We start from the raw sequence: 18,955 nt of genomic DNA on the forward strand, positions 1-18,955 counted from the left end.
GGCCTCACACATGTTGATTGAGACAATTTGCACTTGTTGAGTCACCCTTATCAATTGAATGTCTTTTACACACACAACATTGTTGCAACACATTCATTTCCCTCATTAGTCACTTGATTATGGTATGGAATAGTATTGTTTGGTGGTGATCTCTACACCCCAAGACCTTTCCTTCTTACTTACTTTTTATCTTATTGAATTGCTTTATTATAGTTTAACTCATTTAGTATAATCAACCAACCAACCAATTATGTGATCACTCGACCTACTAACCCTAATTACCATAGTTCACAATTCGATACACCATCAAATCCCTTGGGACGATCCCTACTCGCCCTATCAATATTTTATATAGAGAAAGGTAGTAGTGGCTTTTTATAAATGTAAAACTTGGCCACCTCCTAAACACACACAACTCTTTAAGCTTGACTTGGTATCGCGACCCTTGTAAAGGACCCGGTCACATTCAAAATCTGGAAATTTTCTAAAGATGATGCAATTTGAAAATTTTCTTCAGTTCATTCAAGCATTATGAGACACAATTTGAAAATTTCCAGAAATTCTTCCATTGCATGGGAATGACATGCAAAGTTTTTTTGTGTCCAAGTCGCCAACTTGCAAAAATTCCTGTAATGGTGTTGCAAATCCATCAAAATGCATGAAAATGTATGCAATAGTGCTCACTATCTCCCATAGAATGAGATTGCAAACGCAAATGCATGGAATGATGTTGCACATGAATCAAACTGCATCCAATGCATGCAACAGTAACCACTGATAATGTATTTAGATTGCATGCATTCTTTCATCTCCAAGCCACTGACTTTCCATGCATGGATTCCATTTTGAACAGCTTCCATTTCCATGTTGCTCACATTACACATTCCATTGCAATGAATTCATTTTCGAGCCTACTGATCCAATTTCGAGCAATCTACCATCCCTGTCGAGTGCTCGCTGATGCCTCCAATCTTGCATGCACCACTGTCCTAATTTCGAGTATTCAAAATCCAAGTTCGAGTGCTCGCAACTGCACTCCAATTTCAGCACATCATTTGCAGCTACTGTCTCCATTTCGAGCCCTCGAATCCCAATTTCGAGTGCTCGAACCTCCATCCCAAACATCCCTTGGCCACTGCCTCACATTCGAGCACTTGAAGGCCAATCCAGAGTGCTCAAAGCTTCACCAATTCCTTAGCATGCTCACTGCCTAATTGTCGAGCACTCTAATTCCCCTGTGGAGTGCTCGAAAATTCACTCCATCACCCCATCAACCCACCATACCGAGTGCAAACCAAACCCACAACCCAACACCACTATGCTCGGGCACCACTCCTGCACAGCATACTACACATCACCTCTCGACAACATCAACAACCAACCACCATCCTTCTCCACTTTCACCTCTTCCTTCACTTCATCCCCACTCTCGGAGCCAACTCCTCACTCACCCACCACCTCGGCTCCCAACTCACCCAACCCACCCTATGCACACAACACCCTAGCCATGTAACAACCCAACCAACCCTCCTCCCTCATCCACACCCAAAACCAACCCAACCTCCTCCTACCTCCCCCACCTCACCACCATCATCAAACCACCCTCAAAGCCACACCCCCATCACCCTAACCAAACCTCTCTCTCGGCATCTTACCTGCACCAACCATACCAACCACACCAACCTCACCTTCTCTCTCTCTCTCTCGGCAATTTCAAGCTCCTTCATCCACCCCACTCCCTGCCAACCCCCCCTCTCACCCCACTGCCCCATTTTAGAGCACTCGAAGCCAAGCTTCGAGTGCTCGCAATCACCCACTCCTCACATAACAAACCAACCAAGCCCACTGCCCCATTTTAGAGCACTCGAAGACACACTTCGAGTGCTCAAACCACGCCACCTCTCTTTTAAAACCAACCCACCTCACTCTTCTTTCCCTCTCTCGGCATTCTCTCCATCCAGCACCATCCTTCTCTTAAACCTTCAAACCAACCAAACACCTCTCACCCTCCTGTATGAACCACCATGTACACTCCTTCACCACCTTCCCACACTCAACCCCCCTCTCGGCAAATTCACTCCCTAACCATCACCTTCCCCAACACAATTCCTTTCGGCATTCACCACAACCCTCCTCTCGGCTTCCACCAATCCTCAACCCCAAACCAATCACCCAGCACCTCATGCATGCACTTCCATCCTCCTTCCTAATTCCATCTTTCCCTTCTCTCCATTCTTCTCTCAAGGTATGCTTTCTCATCCTTTTTATTTTTTTTCTTTTTGTTATGTTGTTGTTATCCTTTTGAGGAGTATGGGCATGGAAATTGTGGAGTTTGGGTGTGATTGTTGTTATGCTCTAAGCTAGAGAGCATTTTGTCTAAATTTTTTTTTTTTTTTTTTGGGTTTTCATCACTCTAATCATCCTTTGGCCCTCTTCCTTTTTGTCATGCACACTACCTGTTCGACATAATGCCTGAACCAGCTTCATCTCTCTAACTGGCCCCATTCTTGGCATTGTTTTGTTATCCATTGTAACCTTATGACTAATGTGTGCTAATTTATGTTTTGTTTGGATTTTTACTAGACTTCATGTTTGTGTTATTCATTCTCTTTTAGTTTTTCATTCTGAAACGTATGCTTTTACCTGTGTATATTAGTGTTGTTTTGGCAGGTCTTCGGGTCCAAGTTTGGGGGACGCATTTGTGCATTCACATAGATGGACATCTTTGCATTCGTCACTCCACTTAGTAATATTGTTCTTTTCCCCCCTTTTTTTGCTTTTATTTTGGTATGCTTGTCTTCACACCTTGAGGACAATGTGTCATTCAAGTTTGGGGGTGCATTTATGCATTTTTGGTTTCATAATTTTTGGTAAGCAATGATAGTATAACTTGACACTTGTCGGAGATGAAACATATGTTTAATACCTTGTGTATAGAAGCAATTAAAATTTTTGAAAATAAAGAAAAATTTGAGTTGAAATGATCATGTAGATTCAAATTAGTCTGTATAAATGTCTCAATTAAATTCTCGCTGGATTTGACACTCTTTTAAGCTTCACAATGCACAGATGCACATTGGAAACTTAACTATGAGGCATGCAACTTAATCGACCTTGACCTTGGCCTAGTTAATCTGATTTGATGAACCTAATAGATGAATATCTTTGGCATGATTTAAGTTGTCTAAAAAAAAAAAAAAAAAAAGAGAAAGAAAGAAAATAATGACCAGTTGACGTTCGTAACCTTTCCAACTCGAGCTATTAAGCCCTAGGAGTGTCTTTACACTTAGCACCCTAAAGCCGTCTGGTTTGGGAATTGTTGGCCTAACGCTTGCTACAGGGGTTGGCTAGAAAGCTTAAAGGACTTAAACATTGCACGGTCATTCAAAAAAAAAAAAACTTGTAATAAGCATGGTTTGCTGGAGTTCGTAGCCTTTCCAACTTGAGCTATTAAGCCCTTTGGAGTATCTCTACACTTAACAACCTAAAGCTATTTGGTTTGGGAGCTGTTGGCCTAACGCTTGCTACATAGGTTGGTTAGAAAGGTTAAGGGACTTCAGCATTACAATAAATTGTCAACAAGCAACAAAAGTTGTCTTGTAAATAAAATCATGCCTTAGGGACCTCATTTAAAGGGGAATTCAATGATTTGAAAACTTGTGCTTGGAAATTGGAAAAGAAAGTAAAAGCCGCATGTTGAGAATCCAATCCACTTTCACTAAAGTTAGAGTTGATTTCCATTTAAGAGATGACAATTGAGTTATTTATATGGACTATGATGTTGATACATGCATGTTGAAATGTGTTTAGTATCAATGCTTCATATATGCAAGGTAGTCTTCCCAATGACCCCATCTCCAGCTCTTTTTCTGTTTCAAGTTATTTTTGAACTATGTATATATCTCATTTTACCATGGATGATATTTTTGTAGTAGCATGCCCATGGTTGTCTTTTCATTAAGTTTTTCATTGTAGTTTTGCTAAGGGACTAGCAAAATGTAAGTTTGGGGGTGTGATAAGCGCCGAATATTGTATATTCAAGCGCTTTAAATTGCATTAGTAAAGTTCGTTGAATGTTAATTTATGTAGATCATCTTCATTTCTATGTTTTTATGCATTTTCAGGTTCCTTGGCCCAAAAGGAGCAAAAATAAGGTGTTGTGGATTTTTGATCAACAATGTGCTCAAAAGCTGAATTTCAGGCAGCAGTGGAACTCGATTTTGATTGCCACTTTTGACCCAAAATCTCGAGATCTGGACTTCCATTATAAAATGGCATATTTAGAGATCTGAATTAGCTTTCTAAATCTTCAAGCGGTCTGTCATTCGGAGCTCGGAGCAGAGAATTATGGCCTTGTTACCAGAGGTGCGCAGAACTGCCTGGCAGCAATGAAAATCTGCCTTGATCTTCATTTTTGACCAAACAGTCTTGAGAATTGGATCTCCACCAAAACATGAAGTATTTAAAGCTCTGAATTATCTTTCCAAATCTTCAAACGGTTTGTGATTCGGAGTTCGAAGCGCAAAGTTATGGCCATTTCATCAAAGCAGGTCCGGGCGGAGCAAATGGAGAATAGGCATTCTGCCCAATTTTTGAGTGCTCGAGGCCCAAATTCGAGCACTCGAATATAGGGCAGTTTGTCTCCAAAAAATCACTATTTCAGCCACTTGTTTCTTGGTTCCTTCATTTTCTGATTTCCTTCTTTATGAGGTGGTTGGAGATGTTCCTAGGGGGGGGGGGGGAGAGAGAGAGAGCCTAATTTGGTGGTAGATAAGAGGGATAAGAGCCACACATCTCTTAGGGGAGTTTGGATCAGATTTTGGGGAGAGAAGGGAACAAGGAGATAGAGTTCTTCAAGCTTGAAGAAGGGAACACGAAAATGGAGGAGGTCTTCAAGCTTCTTCCTTCTTCCATTGCTCCTATGGGTAACTAAATCTTCTCTAGGGAGGTGATAAAGCCCCTCCCTTGTAAGCATGTTTTAGTGTAGATTTTACTTTTGGGATTTCAATGTATTATTGTTGGTGATTTTATGATCTAGAGCATCATATGTGTTGTAATGAATTCTAATGTCTATACATGATTATTTTGAGCTATTCATCTTGTCTTAGATGGTTTCTCTTCCTAATCATATAGCTTGCATTTCCATAGTGACAATGGAAGTTAGATCATGGAATGGTTTTAATGGCATGGAGTTTGAGAACTTTGATAAATCATTGCTTAGGATGCCCTTTGATGGTTTATACTTGATTCTTAACTTTGTATGCTCTCATCATTTAATTAAGGGCTTGATAATCTTTGGCTTAGGGAGCATGTTGAAGACTACACCCTAGTTTAGGTAGTTCAAGCATGTGAATCTTTGATGGATTATTCTTGTTTTTGATTTAATAAACCTCTTGAGGATAGTATAGCAACCAAGGGTTGTTATGTGTCATGACCATCATTTATGTTGATTTTCCCAATTTAATCTCAATCTAGAATGTGTATAGGGTTGGAGCAGATTCATTTCCCTAGTTTTTTCTCTACTTGTATTTCATCTCTTTTTAATTCTTGCAACCTACTAGTTTATGCATCTTTGAATTCCTAGTTTAGTGACCATCAAACAAACCCTTATTACCCCTTATCATTCTAAGAACAATTCTAGACACTTAGGTTGTCATAGACTAGCGCAGTCCTAGTGGTTCGACTTACCCGACCAATAGCCCTATTTTACAATGATTTGTGCTATTGCGAAGGTTGATGTTAGTTGATCAACCGATCAAACATGTGAAGGGATCTTGTGTCCAAGACATCGAAAGGGATGGAACTAAAGCCTGTAATTGAATAAGTTGTATTGTTATGGGCAACCCAGTGATATTTCTCCTGGGTTCAATGGGAAAAACAAGTAACATAACAACTTGTGTGAGCACATCAATGTTCTTTTCCCTATGATATGATATGGGTGCTCAATCCTATAACTGAGGAGGTTGAGATTTTAGATCTCTTAATGAATCTATAGATTGATTTTTGATTGGAGTGTACAAGATCACTCTTGATAGATTCACCGTATAATCAATGAGGAGGCTAAGACATGAGTCTCTTAATGAATTCTATAGATCGGATTTTCGATTGGGGTGTACACAATCACTCTTGATAGATTCACTGATTTATCTTGCAATGAGGAGGATGAGATTAAATTTTCTTAATGAGTCCATAACTGGTATTCGGTTGGAGTGTGCAAGGTCTCTCTTGATGGACACACCGATTTGAGTGTGGAAGTAGGGCCGCTTCTATAGGATCTAGACAGGCTTGATCCTTATCGACACTCAGAAGTATGGATTTCGGACACATGGCCGAAACGTGTCAAGCTTTAATACTTTATCTCCGAACAAAAGTGTGTGTGTAGTATTTCTTATTCATCAACATGGTTCTTGGTTCAAGACATCGTTCACCAAGTTCCTCGATGAAATCAAGGGTACTTACACTGGGTAATGGTTCAAGTCCAAAAGGTACCGTTATTAATGCACATGACTGTACCGATCAACAAAATTCATTTTAGACAAGTGGGGGATTGTTGGAGTTATGTTTCAAATTAATTTTTAGAAACTCTATATTTATGAAGACTTTAAGTCTTGGCTTTACTATATATTTATGAAGACGTAAAGTATTTTTACAAACTCTAACTAAAAGGATCTTCACCTGATGCAATTAATTAACTATATTGATATATTATTTATGAGTTAAGTTTAAAGTATATTAAATACTTTATTTAATTATGTCTTCTATATATGCTAGCATAAATAGTAGGTTTACGAAGCCTACAAAACACACACTCTCAATACAAGTAAGAGAGAAAACGATATTTGAAAAAGTGTTTTCAAATTATTGAGTTTGAGTGTGTGAGTTTCATATTTTCTGTTGATCGGACGGAGATAAATACACAGGTTTATGAAGAAGAAGTGCAACTTTCATGAACAAACAATTTTCATATCTGGGCTTAGTTGAATCCCGGATATAGTGCTGCCATTTGTCTTCCGTTGCACGTGGGAGAGGCTTCAACTATCTTCAACAAGCGATTACGCACCTCTAAGCCTCGATACTCACCGTTTTAATATATCGGTTCCAACATTCCAACCTCAAATCATAAGTTCATAACTATTGCACCAACATTATCATCAATTCATCTTATAAGAGTCAAGTAACATCCATGGCATACATAAAAAGATTAACATAACAAGGACATCATTTTCCCAAGTAAGGCATGTTCAAGGATTCTCAAAATTTTCACATAATAAAATTAGGTAAACCATCAACTCAAGATTTAGACAACTCATGATTTACACATATAGAGACATTCACAACTCAACAAGTTTGTATCAAATTTCATGATTTACAACATATATCAAAAGTAATAGAAATTTGCTCAAATTGAATCAAAACTTACACATTAGGAAAACCCCTACCTCAATTAGAGAGCAAACCTACATGAAGCCCTAAATTGCCCAATCCAAATCCTAATTTTTTAAATTCCAAGGTGCACCAAACGGAGATTGGCTCCGATCAACTCGTGGATCTCGTCGTGCTCTTCAATTTGCCGCAAACGGCATAAAAAATCTCTCAAAGATGAGAGAGAAATCTAAGATTGAAGATTGTAAAAGAAAAAGAAAAAAAGAAAAGAGAAAAGAGGGAGAGAGAGAGAGAGCTGGATGAGAGAGAGAAAGTAAGGGAGTGAAATATGAGGCCTAATTTGGCCTCTTGGCCTTTAAAAGAGGTGGTGGGTCCCACCACCAAAAATATTTTTATTTTCTTTTGAATTTTCACCATAAATGTGTACATATATACATATACACACTTTATAATTCACATCCACACATAACACATGAAATAAAATAAAATGAGGTGCAACTGGACCCAAACAAAACTCCCGTACGCAACAATCCAGGTAGTGGGTCCCGCATGGGACTTTTAGATCCGAAAAACTGAAAAATACTGAAATGACAACCTTTACATTTCAAAGAGTCCTGAACTCAATGAAATGTCCCAATCAACTCTCGGATATATCTAGCACACCTCACGATGTCCGGCATGCAAAACGAGAAAAGACTAAAATACCCTCGAAAAACAGAAAATTCCATAAATTGAAAAATGGTAAAAATTGAAAACATTACATATTCACTCCCCCTTTAGATTTGTTATATGAGATCAAACCTTTCTCAGCCTCTTTTGAGCTAATTCACAAGAGAGAGAGAGAGAGAGAGAGAGAGAGAGAGAGAGAGAGGTGTTAGAAGATCGTAGAGAGTCAAAATTGTAAGCCTTCATTAGGGATGCAACTTAAGTGGATTGTGCGCTGGAGGTTCAACTCGAGCTTAATTCGATGTATGGTATTCTTAATCCTAATCTAATCCGACCTAACCTTTAATCCGAGTTAATGAACCCAAGCTCAATATATTCATCCTTAATTTTTAAAGCTCGGGTTAAATACGAGTTGAAATTTCGGATGAAGTTAAAGCTTCCAATAAGGCTGCAACTCGGGCGAGTTGGGCGGGTTTGAGGTATAACTTGAGCCCAACCCATCATATGAAATGCTAAACCCAAGCCCAACCTTAACCCTATCCTCAATCTTAACTACTCAATCCGAGCCCAACCCATCCTTCTACTTTTAAATTCGGGCTTACAACTCGGGCTTAGATTCCGGGTTAAAATTTCAGGTTAATTCTAGATACTCATATGACTAATCTTTATACCAAAAATTTAGTATGATCTTGAATTAGTTTTAGATTAAATTACTCTTACACAAGAAGAAATTTAAAGACTTTTTGTAGATTTTTAATAAATTACAAATAAATTTTTAGAAAATTAATTTTCCTAAATGCTAATATACAATAAGTTAAGATTTAACAAAAAAAAAAGAAGTTGAAAAGGATAAAAGTAATCATAGTTTAAATTTTATATATAATGTATTTAAAAGTAAATATATATATGAAAATACTATTAAAATTCGGGTTTGGGTTGGCTCGGGTTACTAGCACTTCAACTTGAGCTCAACCCTAATTAAATTCGAGTTGAGATTTTTCAACCCAAGCCTAACCCTAATTGTAAAAATGATTGCCAAAGCCCATGAAAAATCGGGTTGGGCTCGGGTTGGGTTCGGGTCACCCAACCCAAGTTGCACCCCTAGCTTCCAGCACAGGTTAGAATTCGGGTTCACCATAACATATGAAATAACTTTAACTTTTTTATAAATGAAATTATTAAAGATATTGGCATGACATAAATAACAAATGAATCAAAAGCTGATACGTTCAATGTAACATTACAAATATATTTACACAATATATCTATATGAATTTATATATAATTACAAATATATATCCGGTTCAATGTTCGAGTTTATATTTTGGATATGTCAGGTTTTGTAATTCAGGATAGACTCTGGTTGGACTTCGGGTTGTCCAACACATTAACCAGCCTAATAAAACCGGGTTCATAATTTTGAACCCAACCGGGCCAAATTTCAATATATACCGTCCAAACCCGAAAATTTTGGAGCTGGGCTCGGGTTGTGCCCGCCAGAGTTACAGCCAGCTTCATCCACCCATGATCTGATCTGATATAAACCTTGTCTTTCTTTCATCTCGAAATTTTGAATAAAGCTAACTTCATAGGAGTAATTTTTTTTTTTTGAATAAAGCTCAAGATCAAGCTTGTGTAGTCATTTATACATGTGAGGAAGATCTATGCAGATTACTTATTCTCTGTTTCAAAGGATTAAACCCATCTTTCTTAAACCAACACAATTGGAATTGGAAATTTATTATGCTTTTCAAATTTTTCATAATTGAAATTTGTGCGTCCAATTAAACATGTAACGTCTCAAAACTAATACTTTTTAAACAAAAAAAATTCGGCATAACCTCCCCTAAAAATAGGCCTATCACAACCTGTTTAATTGCATTTTTAACCTGTCACGGCTCAAATTCCGAATTCACGGCAATAGTAGATGATAATATACAATCAAATGACCTCGATAATACCTCAAACTAGTATTATTCTCCCCATGCATCAATAAGGTTTACATGATATCAAACTCACATCCAAAATATCATCTAGTAACATAATTATATTACCTAACCATGGTTTTGAAAAATAAATACACATTACTACACTTTTTGGGCCTTACAAAAATGGGAGATATACAAAAGATACAAAATGAGCTCCAAGTCATCCTTAAGCTTGTGGAAGATCGGCATCCACTACCTCCTTACCGGTTCCTGGAAAATGTTAAATAAAATGGGGTGAGCATAAAGCTCAGTAGAGAGTGCCTAAGACGCACCTCTTGTAGCCCCGTGAATCCAAACAAAGCATAGGCCAATAGGAAGAGGGGTCATACAAAATGAGGGAAACACATATTAAATTCAAATTCCAAACAATCATATGTAAAATGCCATGAATGCTATGATATGCGTGTCACTCCCCATTTCTCAGAAAACAACCATACTTTTCAAACTGTTAATATAACCCGCCCTTTGGTGACCCCGCAGCGACACGAGAGGAGGATTGGCTAGTGTCCCTGACCCTTGGTAACCCCGCGGCGTCATTATGGGGCCCAGCTAGCTCAACCACGCTAGGGCGACTCCCTAGTCCCCTCTAGGCTATATTAACCTCCGGCCCTTTGGTACCCCCGCGGCGATCGGGTTTCTCAAAAAAAAACTTTTTCAACAAAGCTTTCCCGAAAATCCCTATTCTTTCATTTTTCAAAAGTCATTTCCATACGTGCAATCCCCAATGATGAATTCATGAATGCCACATACTTTCAATGTTGTAATATAAGAGATTTCTAACATTTGTCATGCCGTGACAATATCATAAAATGGGGAATTTAATACCACAATTTACCACACATGCTCACAACAATCAACTAAATGTTTAACATTATAATAAGTATGATAAATCAACCATTTATCACAATTTCCATACAATCCAACAAATACACATAGATACCTGTTTCACATACACAATTAAATCATTTAAGGAGTAATCCATCTAAATTAAGCATGCTTATCACATAAGTCAACAAACACACATATATAAAATCTTTATATGTACCATTAAATCATTTTTAAAGCAATCAACCTTAAATCAAGCATGTTTAGCCAAAATTCTAGAGGAATAACCACTAAGGTACAAGAAAAGTGTGAATTAGACACCTTTACCTCTAATTGAGCAAAAACCCCAATTTTCTTCACAAACCCTAGAAATGGGTCCTAACATTCGAACTCCAAGGAGTGCACTAAATCTGAAATCGCTTGTATGGATGTGTAGAGCTTGACACGAGCTTTGTTTTGCCTCAAACGGCACTCAATTTCGATAAGAAATGAGATCAAGATCTTGCTTCAAAGTTTTTGGAAATCAAAATGAAAAGAAAAACAGAGAGGAAGAGGGGAAGAGAGAGGCGCACGGGAGAGAAGGAGAGAAATGAGACCATTTGTGGTCTCTTGGCCCTTAGTTGGTTTAATGGTAAGTCCCACCACCTTTTTTTTTTTTTTTTCCTTTAACTTTTTGCTTAAATTTGAGCCATAACACAACATAATACACATATACATACACACAATTATATATACACCTATGCACATAAATACACAGACATTACAAAACAGTCTTTAAAACAACTAGAAGTGTATCAACTTTGGGGTTTACAATTTCGTTATACCGGAATCAAAATTTTCCTCCTGGCCATTCTTTTGGTTTTAGCTTAGTCATTGTCAAATATTTAACATTTAAGCCGTCAATGAATACGAAGTCATCCACATTAATTTAGATGTCCGCTTCTATTCAATTGCCCAATGGCACTACCTACATTGCCATGGCGTCGAATACTAAGTTTCTTTTATCTTCTTCTTATTGTTACACAGGAGATGCCCTTATAATTTTGCTAGTAAACAAACTCGGGCGTATATGATATTAAAAAAAAGGAAAAAAAAAACTGAATTTGTTTAGAGGGAATTTAATATTTTTGCCCTTTTAAAAAGTCATTCCACACCCGTTCTCTACAATCTGTTGCAATTAACTTTTCTTGTTGCTAAGACTTCTTGTTTTGGTTATTATTGCAAAATTCTTTTAAAAAAAATAAAAAAAAACTATAGGATTTGTAAAACAGAGTTTCTTGTCTCGATTTTACTTCAAATAATCGTCAACTTTGACCTGCTATCATGGATATATGTTAAGAGGGTTTATTCAATTGAAAAAACTAAATAACTTTTGATCATGATTGAACTAAGGCTTTTGAAAATGATCACAAAATATATAATTGTCCAATGTGTAGTCCGAAGCCTTCTAACTAACTTGAAATGACATGCCAACAACTTGAAACAAATATGGCCTAGTATTTTTTTTGGTGACAGCTTGCTGATTTACACGTTAGAGGCCACCATTTGTGGCTAACGAAAGATCAATTTAACTAATTAAACAAATGCCGGCTAGGGCCGTCCTTTAAAAAATTAGTTTCAATATTCAGTCATCTCAATTTCAACTACCATGTATAGTTTATGCTTATAAATAGAGATATTAAGTACAAACAGAGTCACAGGTCCCATTAGAGTCTAACCAAAATTTCAAGCTTTGGAGGAAACAATGAAGCTCATTAATGGGGTTCCTCTTCTTCATTTGATCTTGCTTGCATGGTGTCTTCTGGCCTTCAAGACTACATCAGCCTCAGTTGGTAGGTCCACCTATATAGTCCACATGGACAAGTCTCACATGCCCAAGACCTTTGCTAGCCACCACCACTGGTACTCCTCCACTGTTGATTCCATAAAATCAGCCGGTCACACAACATCGAAAGGTCATCAATCCAAACCAGAGCTTGTCTACACTTACGATAATGCATTTCATGGTTTCAGTGCCCTGTTGTCTCAAGATGAACTAGAGACTCTAAAAAATTCCCCAGGGTTTGTCTCAGCTTATAGTGATAGGGAAGTCACACTTGACACCACCCACAGCCTTGATTTCCTCTCCCTCAATCCTTTTAGTGGCCTATGGCCAGCATCAGAATTTGGCAAAGACGTCATCGTTGGTGTCATCGACACTGGTGTTTGGCCGGAGAGCAGGAGCTTCAACGATGAAGGAATGACTCCCGTCCCCTCTAGGTGGAAGGGTAAGTGTGACGAAGGACAAGAGTTCAATTCCTCATTGTGCAACTTGAAACTCATTGGAGCTAGATACTTTAACAAGGGTATTTTAGCTGCAAATCCGAACATAACAGTTAGCATGAACTCTGCAAGGGACACTCAGGGCCACGGCACGCACACTTCCTCCACAGCTGCTGGAAATGTTGTGGAAGGTGCTTCGTACTTTGGCTATGCAAAGGGGACAGCAAAGGGGGTTGCGCCCAGTGCTCGGGTGGCCATGTATAAGGTCATTTTTGACGAAGGACGGTATTCTTCTGATGTCCTAGCCGGTATGGACCAGGCTGTAGCTGACGGCGTCGACGTGATATCGATTTCAATGGGTTTTGATGGGATACCGCTGTATGAGGATCCCATTGCCATCGCTTCCTTTGGAGCCATGGAGAAGGGTGTGGTTGTTTCATCTTCAGCAGGCAATGCAGGCGCTTCTCTTGGACGGTTGCACAATGGGATTCCATGGGTCTTGACCGTCGCAGCAGGCTCCATTGACCGGTGGTTTGCCGGGACTTTGACTCTCGGAAATGGGTTAACCATCACTGCATGGAGCGTGTTTCCTGCAAGTGCCTTGGTGTTGGACCTCCCTCTCATTTACAACAAGACTCTGTCTCCTTGCAATTCAACTGCATTGTTGTCTGGAGCCCCTTATGGCATCCTCATATGTGATGACACGGAGCCATATTATTATCAATTTGGATTTGTCTCAAGCGCAAATGTGGCTGCAACTATATTTATCTCTGATAATCCTAACGTACATGAATTCAGTGATTTCCCCTGTCCCGGAGTTGTGATTAGCTCTAAAGATGCCTCAGCCGTGATTAAATATGCTGAAAGTGGAAATACATCGACAGCGAGCATGAAGTTCCAACAGACCATTGTAGGGACTAAGCCTGCCCCTATTGTTGCTTCATACACTTCAAGAGGTCCTGCCCCGAGCTATCCAGGCATTTTGAAGCCGGATGTAATGGCACCTGGGACATTAGTTTTAGCATCGTGGATTCCAAACGGTCCGGCAAGTGCTATTGGCTCAAATATTCAATTGTCCAGTGATTACAATATGATCTCTGGGACATCCATGGCTTGTCCTCATGCTTCTGGGATTGCTGCTCTCTTAAAAGGCGCGCACCCAGAATGGAGTCCAGCTGCTATTAGGTCTGCCATGATTACCACAGCCAACCCTTTTGACAACACTCACAATTCTATCCGAGACAATGGCCTAAATTTCCAAATTGCTTCACCTCTAGCCATGGGGGCAGGTCAGGTTGTTCCTAACCAAGCGCTTGATCCAGGTCTTATCTATGATGCTACTTCACAGGACTATGTGAATCTCCTCTGCTCAATGAACTTTACTAAGAATCAAATATTGACCATCACAAGATCAAATAGTTTTGGTTGCTCAAGCCCGTCTTCTGACCTTAACTACCCATCCTTCATTGCTTTGTACACTAATGAAACAGGTATACTTGTTCAGAAATTTCAGAGGACTGTCACAAATGTTGGCAATGCCACGGTCACTTATACAGCTAAGGTTGAAGCACCAAAAGGTTCTGTGGTCACAGTCTCACCGGAGACACTGGTTTTTGAGGAGATATATGAGAAGAAAAGCTACTCTTTGACTATACAATATATGAGTGACAAGAATAGGACGGTTACATTTGGTTCTATAATTTGGGTCGAAGATGGTGGTAAGCACACTGTGAGAAGTCCTATAGTGGTGTCACCTATTGTGAATGTTTGGTAGTTCATTGACGATAGGGAAATTGCAATTGCAAGTGTGTTTGCGTCATTGAAAATTAGTGTCCAGAAATACACTCGCAAGTTCTTTTGAATAATGAAATAAAAGGTTTTGGCATGGCAAAATACAAAAAATGTTACGAGGCACTCCATTTCTCCAAGTTACCTTCAAGAGATAAAATTGTCAGAACATTGTAGCTTTAAAAAAATTCCTACTTACCTTTTTACTAGCTGCATAAAATGCCTCGATAATAAACCGACTTTGGAGTGGAATATGATCGGTTTACTTTCTCAGATGCTTGTGCTTTTGAGAGGGAGAGAGGTGTTGGAAGACCATAGTGCTAGACCTGTCAATGGAGCGGATCCTGATCCGAATCCGATTCAATTAGTCGGATATTCATTGAACAAAAAATCTGATAACCTGATTACGATCTAAATCTGATAATTCATTAGCCTAACAAATCGGATATGAATTATGTTGATTCGATCTAAATAAAATTATATATATATATATACTCCTGTCAGATTTGTATTAAAGTTAACCCAAAAAGTCTAAAAAAAAATCATAATATTATATGTATTATAATGTGGTGTTCTCATTCACATACTAATAAATCTTATACACATCTTAATAATTGTGATGTCTGTGTAAGTATATGTGTATTGTGTGATGTATATTGAGTAAAAGAAAAAGAGAAAACAAATTAAAATTTTGGTGGGACCCACCACCACACCCAAAAAGGGTTTGAGACCACAATTGGTCTCCATTTTTCTTCTCTCCCGCTGGCCCTTCCTTCTGTCTCTATTTCTTGATTTTTCTTTTTCTTTTTCTTTTTGAACTCAAACTTCATTCTTAGATTACTCATCCACCTTTTGTCGGATTGAGTTGCCGTTTGAGGCAAAACGAAGCTCGTGTCAAGCTCTACACATCCATACAAGCAATTTTAGATTTTGTGCCCCTTTGGATTTCGAATCTTGAGACCCATTTTCTAGGGTTTTGGTGCAATGTTGAGGTAGGGGCCCTTAATTCATGAAATCTTGTACCTTAGTGAGTTAATTGCCTCTAATTGTTGTTTAATTTGATTAGTTGTTTAAAATCTAGAGAATTGTTGATATTTATGCATATATGTTAGTTGTGTGACTATATTTGTTGATTGTTCTATGTGAAGCATGTTTAGGACTTGATTATATATGTTCATTGTGCTAGAACTTGTTATGTATAAGCATGTTATGACTTTCTTGATTATTCTTGCGAATTATGCCATGTTGCTTACATTGGATAAAGTATGGAATGATGAACTTGTGTATGTCATTGAGGTATTCATGCATTAACATTGGGCAGGAAAAGGGAAAGAATTGATTTACTTCAAAAAGGGGAAATTTCGGGAAAGTGTTTTTGATGAAATGATTTTATGCGAAACCCGGTCGCTGCGGGGTTACCAACGGGCTGGAGGTTAATATAGCCTAGAGGGGACTAGGGAGTTGCCCTAGTGTGGTTGAGCTGGCTGGGCCCAATAATGACGCCGCGGGGTTACCAAGGGTCAGGGACACTAGCCAATCCTCCTCTCGTGTCGCTGCGGGGTTACCAAAGGGCGGGCTGTATTAACGTTTGAAAGTGATGGTTTTGAGAATGAAAATGGGGAGTGTCATTGACATGCATTGCATTTCATTGCATTGCATTGCATTGTTTATAATTGGAATTGAATTGTATGTTGTATTTGATCCCCTACGTTGTATGATCCCTATCTCCCATTGGCCTATGCTTTGCTTGAATTCACAAGGACACAAGATTTGTGTCTTAAGTGTCACCTACTGAGCATATAGCTCACCCTACTATTTATACATTTTTTTCAGGTCTTGGAAAAGAACCGGTAGACGACAATCCACCCCAACTTTGAAAGTTGCTAGAGGAGCATTTTCCTTGTTATTTTGTAGTAGACTACTCCTTTGTTCATCCCTCATTTTTGTAAAATTCCAAAGGTGTAATGATGTAAATTTCTTTTGAAGAACCATGATCATGTAATACACTTATGATACTTAATGACATATGGGATGCGAACTTGATGATATGTAACTTGTTGATGAATGGAAGGATAATCCTAGCTTGAAGCATTGTCTAGATTAGTAGGTTGTATCATTATCTTTTGTTGCCGTGAATTCGGAAATTAGTTGCATGACAGGTTAAATATGCATTTAAACAGGTTGCGGTAGGTCCATTTTTAGGGGAGGTTATGCCGAATTTTAAAAAAAAAAAAAAAAAATTTCTTGGCATCAGTTAGGGTCGTTACAAATTTGGTATCAGAGCAAATGTTTGAAAACCTTTAGGACGACGGGTAGAGGCCTACATAGAGTCGCATGGGATGTTGTTTGTATTGTTTACATGACTACTTGCTACATGGTATCTTATTTAAATGAGCATGCTTAACTGCCTATGTGCTTACTTGCTTACTTGTTTATGTTAAAATGTTTCTTGCAAAGTCTTGCATGCTAAGTGTTGTACGGTATTAATTCTTGTTGAGTCGTCCACAGTGGACCTTAGTGTCATGTTTCTGAATCGTTTTCTCGTTTTATAGCACGATGTCACGGCGTGAGGAACCTAGAGAAGTTGGCCCTAGGCCAACAAGGGGCGATGTTGGTGAGAGCTCTAGCTCCAATCCGGTGGAGCCAGTTGATGAGAACATGCTTCTTAGGGACTTGATTCCCCCAAGAGCTGTTCCCCCAAGAAGAGAGAATGTTGAAACACCTGTACCCGTAGAAGTGGGTGAAGGTTCTATGGCACTAGAGTTGAATTGATTGTTGCAAAATGCCGTGAGAGCAACTATTGTTGCTCAGCCGCAGTTGGTACCACAACCTACAGTTCGAGTTGAGGAGACTCCAGCTCAGAAGCGTCTCAAGATCATTGATAAGTGCTTAAATGTTGCACATTTCAGCACCTAAGCTAGGGTATTTCAGTCTTTGTATCTATCTTAAGTTTATGTTTTAGTCATAATTTATGTTTATGTGTATTTCAGGGCAATAAAGTTAAAATGAGCTAAGAACGGTCCAATTAAGCCTTTTTGGAGTTAAGCAAAGATTTTCAGAAAATGGCACAAAGCGGTCAATCTCGGGCCTTTGATGATGTTCCCAAAGATGGAGAAGTAAACCAAATAGCCTAGGGCAAAAATGGAGCTGAATAAGGCTTAAAGGAATTTTCCAACTCTGGGGGATCGATCCCCCAGGGTGGGGGATCAATCCCCCAGGACTTGGCAACATTGCATATTTTTATTTTAATGTTTGGGCTTATTTTGTAACCTAGTGGGCTTTAATAGGTTTATTACTTAAGCCCAGTGAGGCCCATTGTTTTTAGGGTTAGTATTTATTAGTTTAGTGATTTATTATTTGGGGAATGAAGTTTTGATTATTATTTTGAATCTGTATCGTGATATCGTTCCCTCTGGAAGAAAACGAAAGGAAGAAAAAAACAAACGAGGGTTTCAAGAATATTTTTTTACAGAGGCTTTGTCTACAGTTGAAGGAAGAAGAAGAAGGGCCAAAAGATGGAGATAGGACTTGTTGACACCATGATCATCTCCTCCATGAGCTAGTTCTTCACTTAGGGCTTGGATGAGCCCTAAGTTCATGTAACCCTAACCTTTGTATTTCTTTTCTTGGGGAATTATTATGTTGTAATTAAATTGTATGGCCTTGCGATTTCTTAATATATACATGCTTGATTTGATAAATTAGGGTTTGTATTGATAAATTCTTCCATTGAAATCTCCAATTGATTGTATGTCTATGTATGATTAATTAGGGATTTTATTCTTCATTAGATGATTAGAATTTAGTTCTTCCGTTGATTCTATATGAAAATTGCATGTCTAGGTGTGATTGATTTAGAATTATACTCTACACTAGATACTTCTTTTAGTTGTGTTTAGTGATGGCCATAGCATGAAACTTAGTTGATACAATTGTCAATTAATTTGATGGATAAAGGCTTAATCATAATAGATTGTTTTACAAATTAGCTTATTTGTCATTAGTTAATTGTAGTAAAGTAGGCAATCTGTGCTTGATTATTT

At 38.4% G+C, this 18,955-nt stretch overlaps 2 long non-coding RNA genes and 1 pseudogene across 2 annotated transcripts; 2 read left to right on the top strand and 1 right to left on the bottom strand.

Annotated features, from left to right (window-relative positions):
• LOC132279182 (subtilisin-like protease SBT3) overlaps positions 1-15,180 on the top strand; it is an 85,544-nt pseudogene extending 70,364 nt beyond the window's left edge.
• Positions 9,986-11,738, bottom strand: LOC132279521 (uncharacterized). The gene is made up of 2 exons (XR_009471342.1): positions 11,190-11,738; positions 9,986-10,247 (listed from the first exon to the last, which is right to left on the bottom strand). It is a non-coding gene; the product is annotated as an uncharacterized LOC132279521 (long non-coding RNA).
• A 288-nt stretch (positions 15,181-15,468) lies between the features above and the next one.
• LOC132279567 (uncharacterized) lies at positions 15,469-18,613 on the top strand. Its single transcript, XR_009471351.1, has 2 exons — positions 15,469-15,904; positions 17,465-18,613. It is a non-coding gene; the product is annotated as an uncharacterized LOC132279567 (long non-coding RNA).
• The last annotated feature ends 342 nt before the right edge of the window (positions 18,614-18,955 follow it).

This window comes from Cornus florida, unplaced genomic scaffold (genome assembly GCF_030987335.1).
Source record: "Cornus florida cultivar Cherokee Brave unplaced genomic scaffold, ASM3098733v1 CherokeeBrave_3.0.0_Hap2_Chr10, whole genome shotgun sequence".
NCBI lineage: Eukaryota > Viridiplantae > Streptophyta > Magnoliopsida > Cornales > Cornaceae > Cornus > Cornus florida.